The following is an 18,723-nucleotide window of genomic DNA, read 5'->3' as shown; positions in this document are numbered from 1 at the left end:
AATGCCAAACATATTTAACAGCCTGTTTTTTGTTTTTTTGGAGGGTTTTTTTGCTGAATACTGTGAATTTGACAAACTGAGACGCTTGCACGCCTGATGAAAGGCCTCAAGGATGAAGTGAAGAGTTTTGTTATTTTGAAAAGATTATTGCTGACAGCCAATTTAATTTGTACGGCAGGAATTTGTGTCAAAGCACCTCGCTTTGTTCAACGAGCAAGTCTGCTGCCGAGGAAACATATTGCATCATCCTGCAGTCATCAGTTTTGTATAAGAGCTGGTCTGGCTGTCTGTCACCGCTGCTAAGAGACGATATCTGAATACTAAATGTGTTTAATTTAATTTAAGGTTTTTCACCTGCAAGTATTTTGACTTGATTGTTATTTAAAACTGCTCAGACGTTTGTGTAAATCATGATTTCAACCTGTAGCTTCTGTTGTTTCTTCTGTATGTTACAGTCGTGTTTGGTGTTTGTTTCCTGGTTTGGCTGTTTGGCTTTTCCATGTTTTTTGAGACTGTTTGACCCCTTTTTGAACTGCATTAACATGAGATTTGTGTCTTACGTGGATAAGGAAGCAACACACGTTAACGCAGGTGTAAATAAGACAGATCACATCGCTGTTTCTTTAATATCTGATTGTCCAGACTCGGCCTGTCGATTATTTTCTCAAGTAATGAATTAGTTGTTTGGTTTATAAAGAAACATGTTTTAGAATCTAGTTTTGTCTGAGAAACAGCAAAACCCCCAAAAATATTGTTGATCTTTACAAAGATATAAAAACAGATGTTCTGTTATTTTTATCCTATTATGATGTCGGATGTTAAACGTGGTCAAAGTTCCAAAACTTGAGATGAACGTATGTGTAGAAATGTTGCCTGCAAGTCAAAAGTCAGGGCTTCAACCTGCTCTGAACACTTTGTCTGCAAAGTTACTTCCTCCTTACAGTGATGACAGATTGTTCGCATATGCCCACATGTTGCTAAGGTGGTTGCTAAGGTGGTTGCTAGGGTGGTTGCTAAGGTGTTTCCATGTGTTGTTCACGCTCATATTTCATATTTCAGATTCAGCTACGACAGAGAAGTTGACATTCGGAGTAAAGAAGGAGAAAAAGAAGTGAAATCCTGCTACTATAGTTTGTTTACGTAGCCTCCGGAGTCAAGGGAAGCTTCCTGAAAGCTGACCAATCAGAACAGAGTGGGCGGGTCATCAGGAGGCGGGGCCTTAAAATGACAGGAGCTAAAACGGCCTGTTTCAGACAGAGGCTGAACTGAGGGGCTGCATAAAGGACCAGTAGAAGATAAATAAGGAGTTTTTAACTGGAAATCATGCAAAGATATTCCAGTAGAGCCCCAGAATATAAATATAGAGCTGGAAATGCGCAGAATACGTCCTCTGTAAGAAGATGGACTTAGTTTAGTGAATAATTTGAAAAGCCAAGAGAATAAGATGTATATATACTGGTAACATATGAGAGAAAAAATATAAAGTCACTGTTCAGCTACAACAGAAAGTATGTTACAGTATGATATTAAAATGTCTGATAAATGCTCGTAAAGAATCCATTCAGTCACGATGGAGTTCAAACCCAGAAGCTTCTCTCTGTGAGGTGAAGATAATGTTGAAACGTTACCGCCGTCAGTCCTGTGTGTGTGTCAGACGTGGGTGTATCCTCGAGGTTATCCGGCGGGCAGCAACCAGCACGGACGTCTGGTTAAATCAGACCTCCACACATCCAGAAGCCTCATCAAAACCCATTTCTCACCCGCACAAAAACGTGTGACTCATACTCAGCCGTCAGCCCCCATCTTCCACCGCAGACTGGAAAAACTTCATCTGCTCACAAGTCACCTCACATCAGCCCCCGACTCACTGAATCAAACGCTCCTCCTGCTGCTCGCTGTAATGTGCTTTCATCACTTTAAAACATGTCTTCAAAACTCTCATTAGCATCTATTGTTCTCTTACTGCAGAGTTTGCTTTTAACTTTTGCCATCATGAGTCATCTTCAGTAAAACTTCATCCAGTATTGAGGCAGACCAGCCTCTGACTGCACAGACATACTTTATAAAACTCAGGAAAGATAATAATACTGTATTTGAAATTACTTGCTAGATATTCATAACAGCAGATGTGCTGTGCAAGTGCTGCATTATTGTTTTTAGCTTATATGTTGCTAAGCTAACGAGTTTAAGTGTTTCTGTTAGAGTTAATTAGTCTTTAAAGTTTTTTAGTTTTAATAAACCGAGTCTAACTTATTTGAGGTGTTTCTGTGAACTCGTGTGACGTGTTCTGGAGGAAGTTAATTCCTGAAAGCATTTCATGATGTTTGTAATGCAGAAACAAAGCGGGAGCTGGTTGCAGCAGCTGTTCATGAGTTCAAACTTGAAGGTGAAGATTTACACATCGCTGAATTAAAACCAGTCGCACCACACAAACCAGTTGTTCCGTAGAGATAAGTTGTGACTAAATATTTAAAAGCTAATAACTGCTGGTGGAAACTGTTGCTAAGCTAGCTGAACTGGTAAAGCTAACGTTAGCTTGCTAATATCTGACCCGTTTAGATTGTAGAGGTAGCCTAATATGTGGAATTAGCAACTTCTTTGATAGTTGAATTTGCTGGTTTTAGTTTCTCAAAGTTGAAGATTTAATGATTTTTTCTTTGTTGTTATTGTTCTAGTGTTACGACCCGGTCTCGGGGGAAACCTGGCGCAACATTAAAGATGAGACTCTTCTCTTCCCAGCTCCCAAAAACCACCAGCAACACAGGATTTGCAGCCTTTTAAAGGTTTATATTAAAATCTTTTTAGCTTCAGGGTAGGTTAGCAGCAAAACAATTACTAAAGCTGAAAATTACCTACTGAAACAAAATAATAAAACACTAACCTCCTAGTGTAGCAGAAACAGGAGAAAATAGAATTAAACAACAGTGCAACCAACCCCAACTAAACCTGGGCTGATACATCACGTTAGCAGATCCAGATACAACATTTCACACTGACACATGTTGGTTGGAGAGTCGAGAGCTCGGAGGCTGGAACCAATCAACTCCCCGGAACCACCTACACACTCACACAGTCACAACCGTTCAATCAGACAATCAGCCGAGCTCACCTGCAGCCATCACACACACACACACACACACACACACACACACACACACACACACACACACACACACACACACACACAGCAGCACCACAGCAGGATCACCAGAGAGAGGGACACAGATCCACAACACATGAACAGAGGGGATTAAAGTACAAACACAAATACATAGACATTTATAGACACATTTTCTCTTATTTTGACACTGATTAATCGAGAAAATACTCAGCAGATTGATCGATAATGAAGTTAGTTGCAGATGTAATATGGAATATGGCCACAGAAAAAAAACACAAAATACCTCAAATTACAAAACATTACTGCAATAACTCTGGACTAAGTGACCAAATAATGTCAGTTAGCTTAGCATAATGAGATATTTTCCTCTCACAGTAAACTGCATGCATAATATTAAATCTAAAACACACATATTTCTCCAGGTGTGCACATAGAAATAAAACAAAGTCAAGTTTATTTTATCTTTTGGACCCTAAAACAGGGATTTTTGGAAGTTCTGTTACAGTTATGACATTATTGGACGGCGCTACATATGCTTTACAAAAATATATACGAATAAACCTTAAAGAAAGATAAGTGACTGATTTCACTGTTCAGCCTTTTGATGTTTGAAAGATTTATATTATATATTTAATTTATTGAGACTTTAGATGTATATATATGATAAATAAGTTAGGATCCTTTTCTAAATGTATTTATTTTTGCACAGTAATAAAAAAGTACAAATAAGACCTGATTGATAAAAGTAGTAGTGTCAATAAAATCCTTTCTAATTACAGAGGTCATTACCAGGAGATATGTTGGTGATATTAGTGTTTATTAGTATAAAACTGTAATACATCCTGCTCCTGATTGGCTGGTTACACTGACAGGTAGGTGCAGCATCAACACACAAACATGGACCCTCAAACTAAATGATTCCCGCTACTGTCTTCATCCTCCTTCACGTGCTGCTGCATCCGTAATCATCACTTTCATTCACTGAGCAACAACCTCACGTTTGGTCCTTTTATTCCTCACCTGCCTCTCACACGTATCTCTCTGCTTTTTATTCCACATGAAAAGAAACTCTCTTCATCTTCCTTTTGCAAAAGATGTTTTTGTGTATTCACTCCGCCACAAACATCACAAAGCCTTTGACCACATGTAAAGATGCAAATTCAAACAGCAAAGGGAATCATCTCACTCTCATTTTCCACCTTTTTGTCTCGTGTCTGTGCTTGTTTTTTTCCTCAACGTGAAAAGACCTGAACTTGCTTTTCCTCTTTACTATCTGTGTGCCTTTGTGGGGTTTTTTTTTCCACTCTGTGCCTGTAACGTGTACGACCTCCTTTCTTCCTATATGTTTAAACCCTCCTAAGTGCTTCAGCTGTAGGCGTTTATCCATCTGCCCATCCATCCCACTCTTACACTAACACGGCTCCTTAAAAACACATCAACAGACGCAACCTTTGCCTCCGTGGAGCGTCTCCCTTCATTTATCTCTCCATCCATTTATCACCTCGGCCATTCATGCCCCTTTCTATGCAGCATATATATCCATCAGCCTCTCACTCACTCACATAAAAAAAAAAGAAAAGAAAACCGCTGTGCTGACTCTAACAGGTAGTTGCGTGGCAACAGAGTGGAGCGCAGCGGTTAGTGCCGAGCGAGTGGGATCAGTGAGACGAGGCGCTGCTGATGGTTCGTCCGCCCTCGCAGCTCCGTCCCGGCTTCTTAGAGAACCAGAGAGGCGGGCGACAGCGTGTGTGTGTGTGTGTATCATCACCTGGAGGTTGATGGCACCCGGTGGCCTCTGATCAGGTTTTATGTAAAACAGACAAACATGCTAAAACATAAAACAGGAAATCAAACACACGGAGGGAAACACGGTCGGCACAGATGTGTTTTTACTCCAGCAGCTCACTTCCCCCTGAGATGAATGTGAGATAAGTCAGTTTTTTTCTCAAGAAATCTACTTAAGTTTGCTTAAAAGTTTTTGACAACAAGCAAAAAGCAATATTTTAACCCTCTCATGCATGAATTATGATAACCTCATAAGTGTTTTTATTCCTCTTTAGGCATGAAAAAATATTTGAACTTTTTCCAAGGAGTGGACAGATGATTAATTGTCATTTTCTCCCAACATAAAATCAATACATGGAAATTTTAACAATTGTATTACTTCTTAGTTGTTACTTGATGTTACAAAATTTTATTTACCTGCAAGGATCTATTACTATAGAGGGATTGGCAAGATGTTCCTGAGCTGTGGAGCATTTCTGGGCCGGCAGGCGGCCATCTTGGTTTTGAGTAATTTGTGTTGCACTTACAAAGGCTGGCCAGTGGATGGCAGTGTATGAGACGACACACTAGAGTCCACTTTGTTGGCTGATGTGCAACTATACCATTAAAACCCCCATGCATATATAAGGAAACGGCTTTTGAACAGCTGTCCGCTGTAGTGACCACTATGCATGAAAGGGTTAAAATCCCCCCACTAAACATGTTTTAAAATGTACATAAAACACACACATTTGTGTATATTGTGTATAGACTGTAAATAAAGATGGACGACACGTCAACTTCCCGAAAGTGGAGCCAAAATATCTCAATACCTGGTCGCTGGTTGCTGTGTAGGTCGTAAGTCCCGCCCCCTTCATGTTAGCGGATGAGACATGAGCCAAGCTAAAAAAAAGTGCACATAAAATACATTTTTCCCAAAGATGGTGTGAGAGAAAAAAAATGCACATTTGTGAAGGAGAGATGTTCAATGTTCAATTTATGGAAATGTTCAACTTATGAGCTAAGTTTTTTTTATCTGCAGGGCCTCCGAGGTCTCATAAGAGAGATGTTTTAGCTTCACGGCGCCAGGCTGGCTGATAAGGTGGTAACCTTGGACGGGTAACAACAGCTGCCTGCATTATTTTCCAATTAGAGTTCATTCTGACACCAAGTGTCCTTGTTTCTCCGCTCCCCGGTGGCGTGACCTGAGCAACTCTATAAGAAGTGATTGTTTTCCTGTTTGTGCTAAGTTTTTGGTGCGACTGTATCTGAGCTCAGATATTTGTTCTCAATAAACTCCATCAACTGGAGCTCGCGGAGTCTCTTCAACAGTTATTCAACAAGTATATCAGATGGTTTCTGACATTTTAGGTCGTTCTTATCAGGCTGATGTTTGTCCAAGTGCTCATTTTTCTGATAAGTTTGTTTTTAATTAGTTATTTGATGATATAAAAAGGAAGTGTGACATCATGATTGACAGCTGCTCTCAAACCTGCTGTGACACTGCAGCGGTTTCTGAAGGAAGACGCTAACGTACGTTTTCATTTGTGATTCAGTGCCAGCTGTAGCTGCTAGTTACCGACTGGTTTTGGCTGGTTTACGGTGGCGGGACGGCTGTCAGTCAAGTTGAGACTCTGGTTGAGAATGACGTCACATAAGCAAGATGGCAGCTCCCTGAAATGAGATATTTTGGCTTCACTTCTGCGGCAGGAAGTAGAGACGTCGTCCATCATATGTCTTAAAACATATCCGACAAGTGAGGTTTGGTGTCCACATACTTCTGGATACTTTTGTTCTGCAGCCGGTTTTCATAATTTGTGCGACGCCTGTTGGCTCCAATGATGGAAAATCTTAAATGATCAGTCTGGTGATTTTCAATATTGCTCTTATTGCCATCAAATCAAACGAAAAGACCAAAACCAACAACGTGTTAGTCCGTCTCTCAATACTTTCTGACTTCCTTACTCTCTGTGTGGCTCTGAAGTTTTAAAAACAACTGACAAATATGTAGTTTCTCTTTTTTTTTAAAAGTCTCACTCCAGGATTCCACCGGGTGCGTGTGCGCCGCGTTCCGGCTCCGACGCGGTTTTGCTCCGTCCTCTGAACGGCGCCCTATTCCACCGGGAAGTCAGTTGCACTCCTACTACAGTAATTACAGCAGCCTGGTCAAAGCTGATAGTCCCTTAAGGCTACCGTAATTACTGCAGTAGCAGGGCAACTAAACTGCCCAATTTTGTTAACTTGCTCAGCTTTCGTTGATTTGGTCATTTTCCTTGATTTTAGTGCTTCTGCTGTGGTTCAGTAGGCTATGTAGTTAAATGGTTTCTTTATTCATCTGTTTTAATTGCGTTTATTGTTGATATACGACCAGGAGTCTGCACAGGGTGTTTTATTTTGAAAATTGACCGGATGCTCAATGCTGTTTCTGTGTCTGACTTCCTACCCACCTATCTTTAGCGCAGCGGAGCGGAGGGCCGCTTCTGGGACACTTCTGAAACACACCACGGGAATCGGGTACATTGACTAGAGTGGCCGTGATCAGCTGCGGCAGCCACGTCGGTGGAATTTAGGGGACAGTTATTTACCTTAAACAGCTGACCACTGTAGTTTTTCAGTAACGCTGCTCAAACAGGAGGAAACAATGCATTTGTTGGGGACTATTTTCAGCGGCGGATGAATCAACATTTGTTGCTTTAGTATTTCATAGATGTGTTTTTAAACGTTTTTGGACAACAGAGGTTTCATTTTCCACGTTTTTTTTTTGATCATGTAGCGTTTATAACTTAATATCCTGTTTGCTTTAAATAACAAACTTCTTTAATTCACAGACAAAAATGCTGAGAATCAACGTCAAAAGAATCACATTCTTCCATCCTCCTCTGCTGCAGATCACATCATTTATTTTTTTCTTTTTTGTGTTTTAGAGTGATTATCAGAAACCGCTCAGATATGAAAACACCGTCTGTCTCACCATCTCAACAACATCAAAAAGCTCTCAGCAGATAAAAAAGTCCACCTGTCAATTCACAGAAGTTGTGTCTCATATTAAGGAGCCGCGTCCCGCCCTGCGAAGGACGCCGTCTACAAAGGCGGCGTCCTTCGTAGACGGCGAAGGCTGAACTGAACGTTGTTAAATGAGACGGTCTGGTCTACAGATGATTTCCTATTTGCGTCACCAGCTGCACTTACCCCTCCGTCACGCAGCGCCGCTCCTGTAACCTAGCAACCTGAAGAGCTGCAGCTGACAATCAGGACTCAGCTAATAGAAATGGAGACTTATTTATTTATTTATTTTGACCATTTATTGGATGAAATAGAGATGCTTCACTGCAAACTCTTTCTTCCTCACACACACAAAAAAAATAACGTCATTGACAGAGAGATGCAGTGAATGGATGTTTACTACACCTACAACTACAGACAAACTGTTGTAGCTTAATAAAATAAATAAAACAACCTAATATAAACCAGTCTGCTCATTTTAATAGATTTATATTAATGTAAATGTGGTGACATCTGTGCATATAGAGTCTCAGAGGCAGCGCTGTTGTTCTGTCCAGTAAAAACATGAAGCTTCACTTTATATTCAGATTTTTAGTGCAGCTGCTTTATGTCTTGAAACCAGCGGATGTAATTCTTCAGTCTCAGTCTGTGGATACGTGCACTGTCCTTAAAAGACGTCTATAAAGATGACTGCTGGAGTTTCTGATTCACATCCTCCAAAGAGAAGGAAAACATTGAGTAAACACGTTGGTGAAAGTGCGTTTCAGAAATGGAAAACAGATTTTCCAGGGCAAATGTAGAGCTAATAACAGCCATATCCAGTCTTCTAATCAAATCTAGTTTGTTTCTAGATTCCACCTTGTTGCTCTGTATGTGCTCGCTGGCACTGCAGCAGACGATGTGTCGGTCAAGAAATGTCCAAATGAAACAGATCTAAACACCTGCAGGAGTATAAGAAGCTTTTCTAGCCCTGGTAACTGGTGCGTCTTCAGCATCTCCACACTGTCACAAGTCCACATGAGAAATCAATAATAAATACCTTACATAGATAGATATTGATATATGACTGACTATGACTGTACATATGGATTTTCAGGATGCTGTTGGATGCACAAGTGAAAAAAAAAGAAGAGAAAAATGTTTTATAAAATGTCCCGACTTCGCCCTGCTGGATTAATATATATATATATATAAATCTCCCTCTCACCCCCCTCCCATGAGGGGGGGGGGGGGGTGGCGTGTGCTTGGGTGCTCGGGTCCTCTACCAGAGTTCTGGGAGTTTGAGGGTTCTGTGCAGTATCTTAGCTGTTCCTAGGACTGCGTTCTTCTGGACAGAGACCTCAGATGTTGTACCTGGAATCTGCTGGAGCCACTCTCCCAGTTTGTGGGTCACAGTCACCAGTGCTCCCATTACCACTGGCACCACTGTTGCCTTCACTCCCCACATCTTTTCTATCTCCTCTTGGTATATTTCGATCTTCTCGTGCTCCTTCTTCTTGCTGTCGCTTGGGATCGCTACGTCTATCACCGCTGCCTTCTTCTGTTGTTTGTCGATCAACACGATGTCCGGTTGGTTAGCCATCACCAGTTTGTCAGTCTGGATCTGGAAGTCCTACAGGATCTTGGCTCGGTCATTCTCAACCACCTTAGGAGGTGTCTTCCATTTTGACCTTTAGACCTCCAACCCATACTCAGTACAGATGTTCCTGTACACTACGCCAGCCACTCGGTTATGGCGTTCCATGTACGCTGTTCCTGCTATTATGTGAATACATATCTATATATATGTTCAGTACTGTGCAAAAGTTTTAGGCACCCTAGGTGTTTAGATTCTTATCCATTATGCAATACCATCAGGGAGGTGTCTGATTGGTCCCAAATGTATTCATGACATGACAATGACCCCGAGCATACAGCTAGAGTCATAAAGAACTATTTCCTGCACCAAGAAGAATGATGAGTCCTGCAACAGATGGTTTGGCATCATGGAGTCAATCTGGGATTAACATGAAGAAGCACCTGAGACGGACTAAATAATAAATCCACAGAAGAAGATTCTTCCTCCAGGATGGTTACAACAACCTTCCTGCAAGTCACCATGAAAAACTGTTCAAGTGAACCGAGGAGAAGCTGCTCACAGCAAATATTGATTTACTTTACGTTTCTGCTGTTTACTCAACTTTGCAAGAAGTTAATTGATAAATTAAAACAATTTATAGCAATATTTTCATAAGCATTCTCACTTTACTTTTATATATAGTAACACTGATTAGTTGTTTTCTCGTTTGGTAAATATTTGCTATGGTGAGAAGCCTCAGCTGATGAGGTTTTCATTTTATAGGAGAACTCATCCAATGAAAATAAAAGTTATGGAGTTGATTATATTATAAATCTGGATGAAAGGTTATTTTAGGGTAAATCAAGCTTCCCTCCACTGATTCAAACAAATGCTGCTTCACTACCTCCTACTGCTTTAAACTGTTCTTTATAAATTACAATAGAATAAAATAGATGCCACTTTATGAATCTTCTGCATTTAACTCGTCCAGACACACAGCCATAAGCTGGAGAGTCACAACGGCAGCAGCTTCTGACCTCCAGCTGTCATTTTGCCAGATTTTAGTGCCATCTGGTTTAACCTCTACTACCGAACTGCCCACCTATTATTTCTAACAGTCCGTCCTAATATAACACCGTTCAAAAAGCCTTGTCAGATACTCTCTGCAGACTTTCCATCCCTCCTGTCACCACTCTCTGGAAGTAATGCTTCTTATTTTATTATTATTTCTTAAAAGAAAAGTTTTTACCTTTTTGCAACAGCTTCATGTTTAAAAGTGAAATCTTTCTTCACAGATTTTGTTTGTTTCACACCACATCTGGCAGTGGATCATAAGTGAAGCTTCATTGGACTGTAATACTGCAGAATGACCCGTCTGGAAGCTCGAGGGAGGAAAAAGAAAGAAAAATCACACATCATCTGACTGTGTCTCTCTGAAATATTTCCCCTTTGTTTGTGAAATGTAATCAAGTGAAAAACACAAATACAATACTTTTAACACGTTTAACACTTTTACAATATCTGATATATCAGACAAGTTGCTTCCAGCAGTTACGGAGCAACATAACCATCATTTGGAGTCGTGTTTCTGCATAAAGGGCCAGTACAAAATAAATGTTTTTAACTTGAAAACATGCAAATATATTCCAGTAGAGCCCCAGAATATAAATATAGAGCTGGAAATGTGTTTGATATGTCCCCTTTAAATGTCATGTTATCATTTATTTTGAAAATTGCAGTTTCTTATCATGATGTTAATCTAAAAGCTGTTTAAAAAAAATGTCTTCTTAATGACCAAGTATCAAAATTTAACAGAATTTATTTTCTTGTACAAGAAGGAGCGTTTCACAATGCAACACACAGGATGAGGTTACAAAGAAAAAGGCTCCCAGTAACAGAGTTTTATACACCTTAAAAGTATAATATGTAATTATTCCACATTAAAATGTGTAAAAACAACTAGACCTATGTTATATATGTTGTTGAGTTGTGTACTTACATTATCCCAAATGTTTCCAACAATGTTCAAACTCAGAGAAATCTGTAATTTAATCAAAGTAACGGACCGTTTCATTTGGTCGCCTGTCGATGGCGTCATACCTCCTCTACCAAAGAGTAAACACGCACCAGATGCATACGGCGGCGCTGTGTTTGTCCGCTACAATGGCGTCTACCAAAGAGTAACTTACACACATACAAGATAATACATCGGCGTTGTGGTTGTTCCACACAAACTGTTATAAATGGACTTTTATTCAGTTTTAAGACACATTTTCATGATAAATTTAGGTGTTTTTTAACTATATCTTTTAGCCGGGAGAAGGATTTTAGTCATTGGACGTCTGGATCTTAAGTTATCAGAGAAATAAACTGGACAAACGTTAGCAGCAGCTCGGCTAACAGCCCCTCCAGGAAGTCCGCTGGTCACCAAACATCGTCGGAGAAATATTGATTTTTTTTTTAGGTGAAACAGCTTTAATTAATATTTTAACGATTTTAATCTGCATGTACGTTTGTTTTTGGAGAGGAGGAGACCTCTGCGGGTAAAAACATCCTGAATGATGAACACTGGAGTAATCCTATCCCGGTGAAGCTGGTTATTTAACAACGAAGACAACAACTCCCATGATCCCTTGCTACTTCATACCGTCATCACACTCCGTCTTTTGTTATTGTTTTGATTGAGAGACGTTTAGCGGCTGAAATTACATATTGTGCGTTGTAGTTCTCTTCTTAATCTATCAAATAGACACTTATAGATAACGTCATGTCTGTTTTCAGTTCTCCTGCCAAACTGACCCCCAGATGACACGTCTCACACTGTCTCCAACAAATTTCTTCCTCTTTACAAATATAACGCTGAACTTCCTTTAACCTCAGCTGATGAGTCTGCTGATGTTGCAGAGTTGCAGCACAAGACAGGAACAACACTCATATACAGTGTAATCATCATTTTTTTTTATAACAAAAGCGATTAATCTTTCTGTTCTATGTGATTAAAATTGGTCTTTTCAAACTGGAAAATCTTATAAACATCAAATTTCTCCTAAAATCATTTTCTGAAAAGGTTTGAGGTGATAAATAAGCCACACAGAAGCAGATAAATACTATTTATTCATGTAAACAGCAGCTGGTTTTAACAACTCTTCATGATGTTTATAATCTACATCCTCTTACTTACAGCGTGTTGATTGGTTAAAACCAGAAATCATGACCCTGCTAAGTGTAAGTCAGGTATTTATTGGATTGACTTATTCTCTCTCTGCACAGTGAAACATATTTATTACATTTAGTTTATCTGTGATGAACGAGCTGTTGACACCTGTAGAGAAACAACTCCAGCTTTTCTTCTCAACATGCCTGAATGCTCCACACACTCTGCACTACATATATAATCCATACGCTGCATATGTCTGTGTAATTCACCATAATTGTCAAGTGGGTTTCTATAAGACTAGACACACAATGGCCACACAGACATGTAAGGGTTCACAGAGATCGGCCCTCTGTGGCAGCGACGGTCATTACGGAGATAAAAAGCCCCTCTATTGTCCTTGACCACACTGAAACTTATTATGAGCTCTATTCTTGGGGGGAAAAAAAAAGTGCCACTTGCAGAGTGCTAGTGCCCGGATTCAATAGTGTCAGTCATTTGCAAGTGAAAAGGTGATATATCAAGGGGGATAATGGCTGGGCTTAAAGGGGACGAAGGAGAGCGAGCATGATGAAGCGATAATTAGCCCCCTCGTCCCCATATGTGTGTGTGTGTGTGTGTGTATGTGTGTGTGGAGAGAAACTGCTTCAATAAGTGTTAGCTATGTGTAAGTCTGTTTGTGCCCTTTTTGCATTTTTACTGTACTTCTGCAATGTGTGCATAATGGCCTCGGTGACTGTGTGTTGGAGCAGACACACTGTGAAACACTTGTTCCTGGAGGACGTTACTGTAGCTCAGGAACCCACCGAGCATAAATACAATCAATCCGTCAGGTTAGAACATTGAAACAGGTGTTTTTCTTGCTGTAATCATCCCTCCTGTTCATACTGACCACTAGAAGATCCCTTCATAATGCACTTCTCAGAGGTTGTACCTGTAGGCTCTGTGTGAACATCAACTTATCTGTAGTTTGTTGTGACTGCACAACGCTGTCTCCCTGTAGACGCCGATCTACTGCACACGTGTGGAACGCGTCCTCCGAGCCGACTCCAGGAAGTAGTATAAACACAGCTTCTACGTGTCCGTGGTGTACGCGGCTGTCCGTGTACGCGTCCGCTCGGGATGATATCTGTGGCTTCAGTGATGGGGGACGAAATCCAGTCCTCATTTTGAGCAAAAAAGTATTTAAAAGTTCATCTGGAGCTAATATGATTATTAATTAGTCATATCAAGTGAGTATCTGCCACATTTACAGCCTTCTTAACATAAAACTCCCTCTTTTAAATACATGTTTGCACAGAAGGAGGACCTTCATCACTTACATTGTAAGGTCATTATGAAGGGATCTTCTAATGGTCAGTATGAACAGGAGGAATGATGGAAATGAGGAAACAGGTTTTAATGTTCATTTGGGCTCCTGACTGTTGGTTTAAAGACACACTTGTAAAGTTGTGAACCCGTCCTTTAAGATGAGATGAATTAAGGTGAGACTGTGACACTTTTAAAGGGAGAAATAACACAATCTTCTTCTAAAAAAAGCCATAAAATGCACCTTTACTTTGTATGACCAGTAGCAAATATAACAAATATAACAGTAGATACCACAGTTTGCTGACTTTATGGCTGTTTTGTACTTGTGCTACTCTAACACTAAGTTTTAGTATTTACCATTATCACCCCTGTTATTGCCAGTGAATGTAACACGGTCTGATAAATGGCTCTAAACTGGATGAGTACATTTAACGCTGGTGCTGCTTGTTAACTGCACTCATATTTCTGGAAGATATTTTATTCAGCAGCGAGTAACAGCAGGTGGTTCACCTTCTCCACGGTTTGGATACAGATCCGACATATTGCACATTATAACATCTCACAGGTCTGGCTCTGTTTTCAGTTTGTTTCAGTTTCACAGGAAGTACCGGCTGCCAATTAGCAGAAAATGTTTTACTGTTGTCATAATATCTCATGTAAAGTGCAGATCTTAAACCTTGCAATACAAGATGTTCATTTAGATAATATTTATAATAATTAATACCGGGGGGGGGGGGGGGGGACTACACACCATATTACCTCCAGCTAACGATTATTTCCATTATCGATTCATCTGTGGATTATTCTTTCAATTAACTGATTCATTGTTTTGTCTACAAAATGATCGTTAATATTCCTCAGAGTCAATGTTACATCTTCAAATGTCTTATTTGTTGAAAATATTCAGTTTACTGTCATGTCTCACAAAGAAAAGCATTAAATCATCACATTTTAGAAACTGAAACTAGCACATTTTTTGGCATTTTTGCTTTAAAAAATGACTAAAATGATTATTTGATTATCATATTAATTGCCTGTTAATTCTCTGTGGATCAAATAATCGACTAGTTGATTCATCGTTGCAGCTGTACTGTCAGTTGTAGAGAAAATAAACATTCAGCAGGTCTTTTCTGCATAAATACTCTGTCGATTACTAACTAAACAAGTACAAATCCTACATTACAACATATTTACTCCCATAAAAACACTTTAGTTTAAAAACACAGATGAAGGACATAATTAATAATCAATAATCCTTTAACTATAAACTATCATGTAGTTTAAGTAATTCTTCAATATTTATTATAATGAATGATTTGATGTGAAGTTAGATGCTAAAAAAAAACATCTTTCTAAAGCAAAGTGCTGGTGATGGGAGGAGGTCATGTGACAGTCAGAGATATTACAGATTATTATCGTCTACAGGTGACGTTACTGTCAGCAACTCAACATGTTACTGGACAGAAACCTGCAGAGACGTTTACAACAACTACTGACATGTAGACGCTGCTGCAGCCATGATGATGAAAATATGTTAAACAGAATATAAAGTTTACATTAAGTTTGTTTTACTCATATATTACTTTTTTTTTTTTAATTAATTTCAGTATCATAAAAAATTAATTTGGATTAGGACGTTATAACTGTAAGTCAAACAAGTGTTTTTCTCTTCATGATGATAGAACAGGTGAACTTTTATGAACTTTGTCATAATTAGCGAATGAATTCTTGAGTTATGGTCCCAAAAACATGTTTTGTGAGGTCACAGTGACCTTTGACCTTTGACCACTAAAATCTAATCAGTTCATCCCTGAGTCCAAATCACACACGTCTTCTTTCATGTAGTGATCGCAAATTAGCATTAGCTAGCGTTAGCATTCACGTTCGTGCTAATCATTACAGACTGCTAAATTAACCCAAAAAACATACTGATGGCTTATATCTGACAACAGTTTAGTGGTGATTAGTGCTAAAAAAACACATGTATAACTTACATTTGTATAATGTGGCGATGTTCACCGTGGTTACAACGTACCCGGCCACCATTGAGGGCCATTGAGGGCAACCATTGTCCACAGTTCCACACTCGAATTTTTGACTGTTTTGAGTGCTTTTCCCATACTTCTCAGTGTGAACGCACTTATGCACTCAAAATGTTAAGTGTAAGTACACAAGTATGTGATTTGAGACGCAGCACAAGTGGATGTTTGTGCCAAATTTGAAGAGATTCCCTCCAGATGTTCCTGAGATGTCGTGTTCCTGAGAATGGGACGGACGTACAGACGGAAACAACCTGTAAACATAATGCCTCCGGCTACAGCTGTCACCGACACGGAGGCATAAAAACATCAAGTATGGAAAACTATTAAATGTAAGAAGATCAGAATATTAAAATATTATAAAATCCAGATGTTTAGAGACAAACAAGCTCTCCTGTCCTGCAGATTTCTGACTCATGGAAGGATTAAAAGGTTCAGTGACGGACCAAACTCCCTAAAAATTTTGTGACCAAAGATGACTAAAAACACAGCGGCCTCCTCACGGTAGATGTCATAACGCCCCCCCCACCCCCCCGCCCCACCAACCTGTGGCGGTAACGAGCTCCAGGTGACACCTGACATCTGTGTCTCTGGCGTTTTACCCCCGACGTGAGCTGATTTCATGAGAGGCGGCAGCTTATCGTGACACGGTGCCAGTTGCCACAGAGACGCTGACGACCTTGAGAAGTAATTTGGCGGATCAATATTTGCTGGGAGAAGAAGAAGAGGAACGAGGCGAAGAGGAGGAGGAGGATGACGAGAGAGGGAGCGGCCTGGAAGACAGTTTGACCAACAATTAAAGAGATGAGAGGAAGAAGGTGTGTTTGCATTTATAACCTGAACAAAGACAGATGGAGAATCACTTTAATTGGCTGATATTATGATAATTGAATAATCATCATTTTAAAAAGGAAAGGTGACGATCGATCTCTAGTTGTAGCTTTTCAGTTTGGTCAACTGAATATCTTTGGGTTTTGTACTTTTTTCAGTGTTTTTTATAAACATTTATGGACCAAATATAACCAGCAGATTAATCAATAATTAAAGTTATTGCTGCATTCCTTATATTTCAGTGATTTAAAGTTTCAGACACGTTCAGTTTAAAAGGCACAAAAACACTCTTGGATAAAATCATTTTACATGTAAATAGACTGTATGATAGTTTTATTTCATATATTTATTTGCTGTATTTGTGTGTATTAATAGTGAAACCATAATTTTTACAACCTTGAACTGCTCTATGATCATATTTTAATTGATTATCTGAAGATTTGTAAAATCTTTAAAGGTGCATGTGTCATTTTTATTGTAATTTAGCTTAATACTCATAACTTCCTGTTAGAATAACTTGAAACCTGTTCAATTGTTTGCTTCTTTTTCTTTTTACAGAAGTTTGGAAGGTTGTAGATCTGCCAAGATGGAAGTTTAATTTCACTTATTGTGACATATTTTGCAGATAAAAAGTTAAAAAGTGACCTCAGTGGTTGGTGAGTGTTTATCTCTGCTGCAGGACTGAGCTGATTGGGTCCATGTAATGAAACAATAACAATCAATTACCAAACAATCGTTCAATGGATGCTGAATGGTATGAAACTAACACTGACATGTTTAGTCTCCTTCCTCCTATTGTGTCTAAGGTTTCCCTCTTCCTCCTCCTCCTCCTCCTCCTTCCATTGTCTCTCATATCAAAAGCTAACGAGGCTTTTTTCCTCCCTGATGTCACCTTCTCCCCTGACTTTCACCTCTCTCCACTTAATGCTGTTATCTTTATCTGATCTATTAAAGCGCTCCTCCTCTACCTCCTCCTCCTCCTCCTCCTCCTCCTCCTCTTGACTCTCTTAAAGCTTTACAAGGAAATCCTGCATGTCGGTAACGGTGCTAACCGGATAAGCATGAGGTTGAATTTGGAGGAGTCATTAACCTGAAAGCAAAAAAAAATACAAGAAAAAACATTTTTAACACTGACTCAGGATGCAGTTTGGGGCATCAAGGAGTCGCTGGGGATCAAAATACACCAACACGTCTAAAACTCATTAATTAACATGTCTGGTTTGTTTAACCAGAGATGTAAAAACAACAACCTGTGGTTTGAGGGGGAGAAACTGTTAATTCATCTGTAACTCTTCCTGAAACCAGCTGCAGAGTCGTTCAGTGTATGTTAAGTACGCATGAACATCATCTACATTTATACTTTACACACACATGAGATTGATATCAGTCTGAATAACAACTTTTCCTATAAAGAAACCACATAGTTCAGGTTCATCCTAACACACTATTGTACCTGTATAAGATGCTCTGAGATGTAAAGGACGGAGTCTACGTGTTGCACTAAAGGATGTGTGTTCAGATCAACCTTGGCTCTGGGTGAAAAGATGCAGCATCACCTGGCAGAAAAGGTGATCTTCACTCTGCTTTTGTTGCAACGTGATGCAGTCAAATACACGCAGGTGGACAGTCACGGGAGATTTCTTTCTGCAGTGTTCACTAAATTAAAGTTAACACTTTTTTTTTTACGTCAACACATTTTTGTCAGCACCTCCCAGCCTGTATATAACAGTAATTCCTGGTAATATACTGAATCAATTAATGTGACCTGGACCCTGATACGTAGGTAGAAAATTGATGAATGGATTAACAAATTATAAAATAATTAACCCTTTCATGCATGAATTATGATAACCTCAGTCAGGATTTTTTTCCTTTAGGCAGGAAATAATTATTTGAACTTCATTTTTTTTTAAACATTCATTTTTTAAGGAGTTTTTCACAT

General features: G+C 39.4%; 1 long non-coding RNA gene across 1 annotated transcript; it reads left to right on the top strand.

The window, feature by feature from the left end:
- The first annotated feature begins 1,373 nt into the window (after positions 1 to 1,373).
- Positions 1,374 to 3,502, top strand: LOC121887629. Its single transcript, XR_006093012.1, has 2 exons — positions 1,374 to 2,386; positions 2,676 to 3,502. It is a non-coding gene; the product is annotated as an uncharacterized LOC121887629 (long non-coding RNA).
- The last annotated feature ends 15,221 nt before the right edge of the window (positions 3,503 to 18,723 follow it).

Source organism: Thunnus maccoyii, chromosome 20 (genome assembly GCF_910596095.1).
Source record: "Thunnus maccoyii chromosome 20, fThuMac1.1, whole genome shotgun sequence".
NCBI lineage: Eukaryota > Metazoa > Chordata > Actinopteri > Scombriformes > Scombridae > Thunnus > Thunnus maccoyii.
The sequence above is the reverse complement of the archived record's forward strand: the minus strand, read 5'-3'. Positions and strand labels throughout refer to the sequence as shown.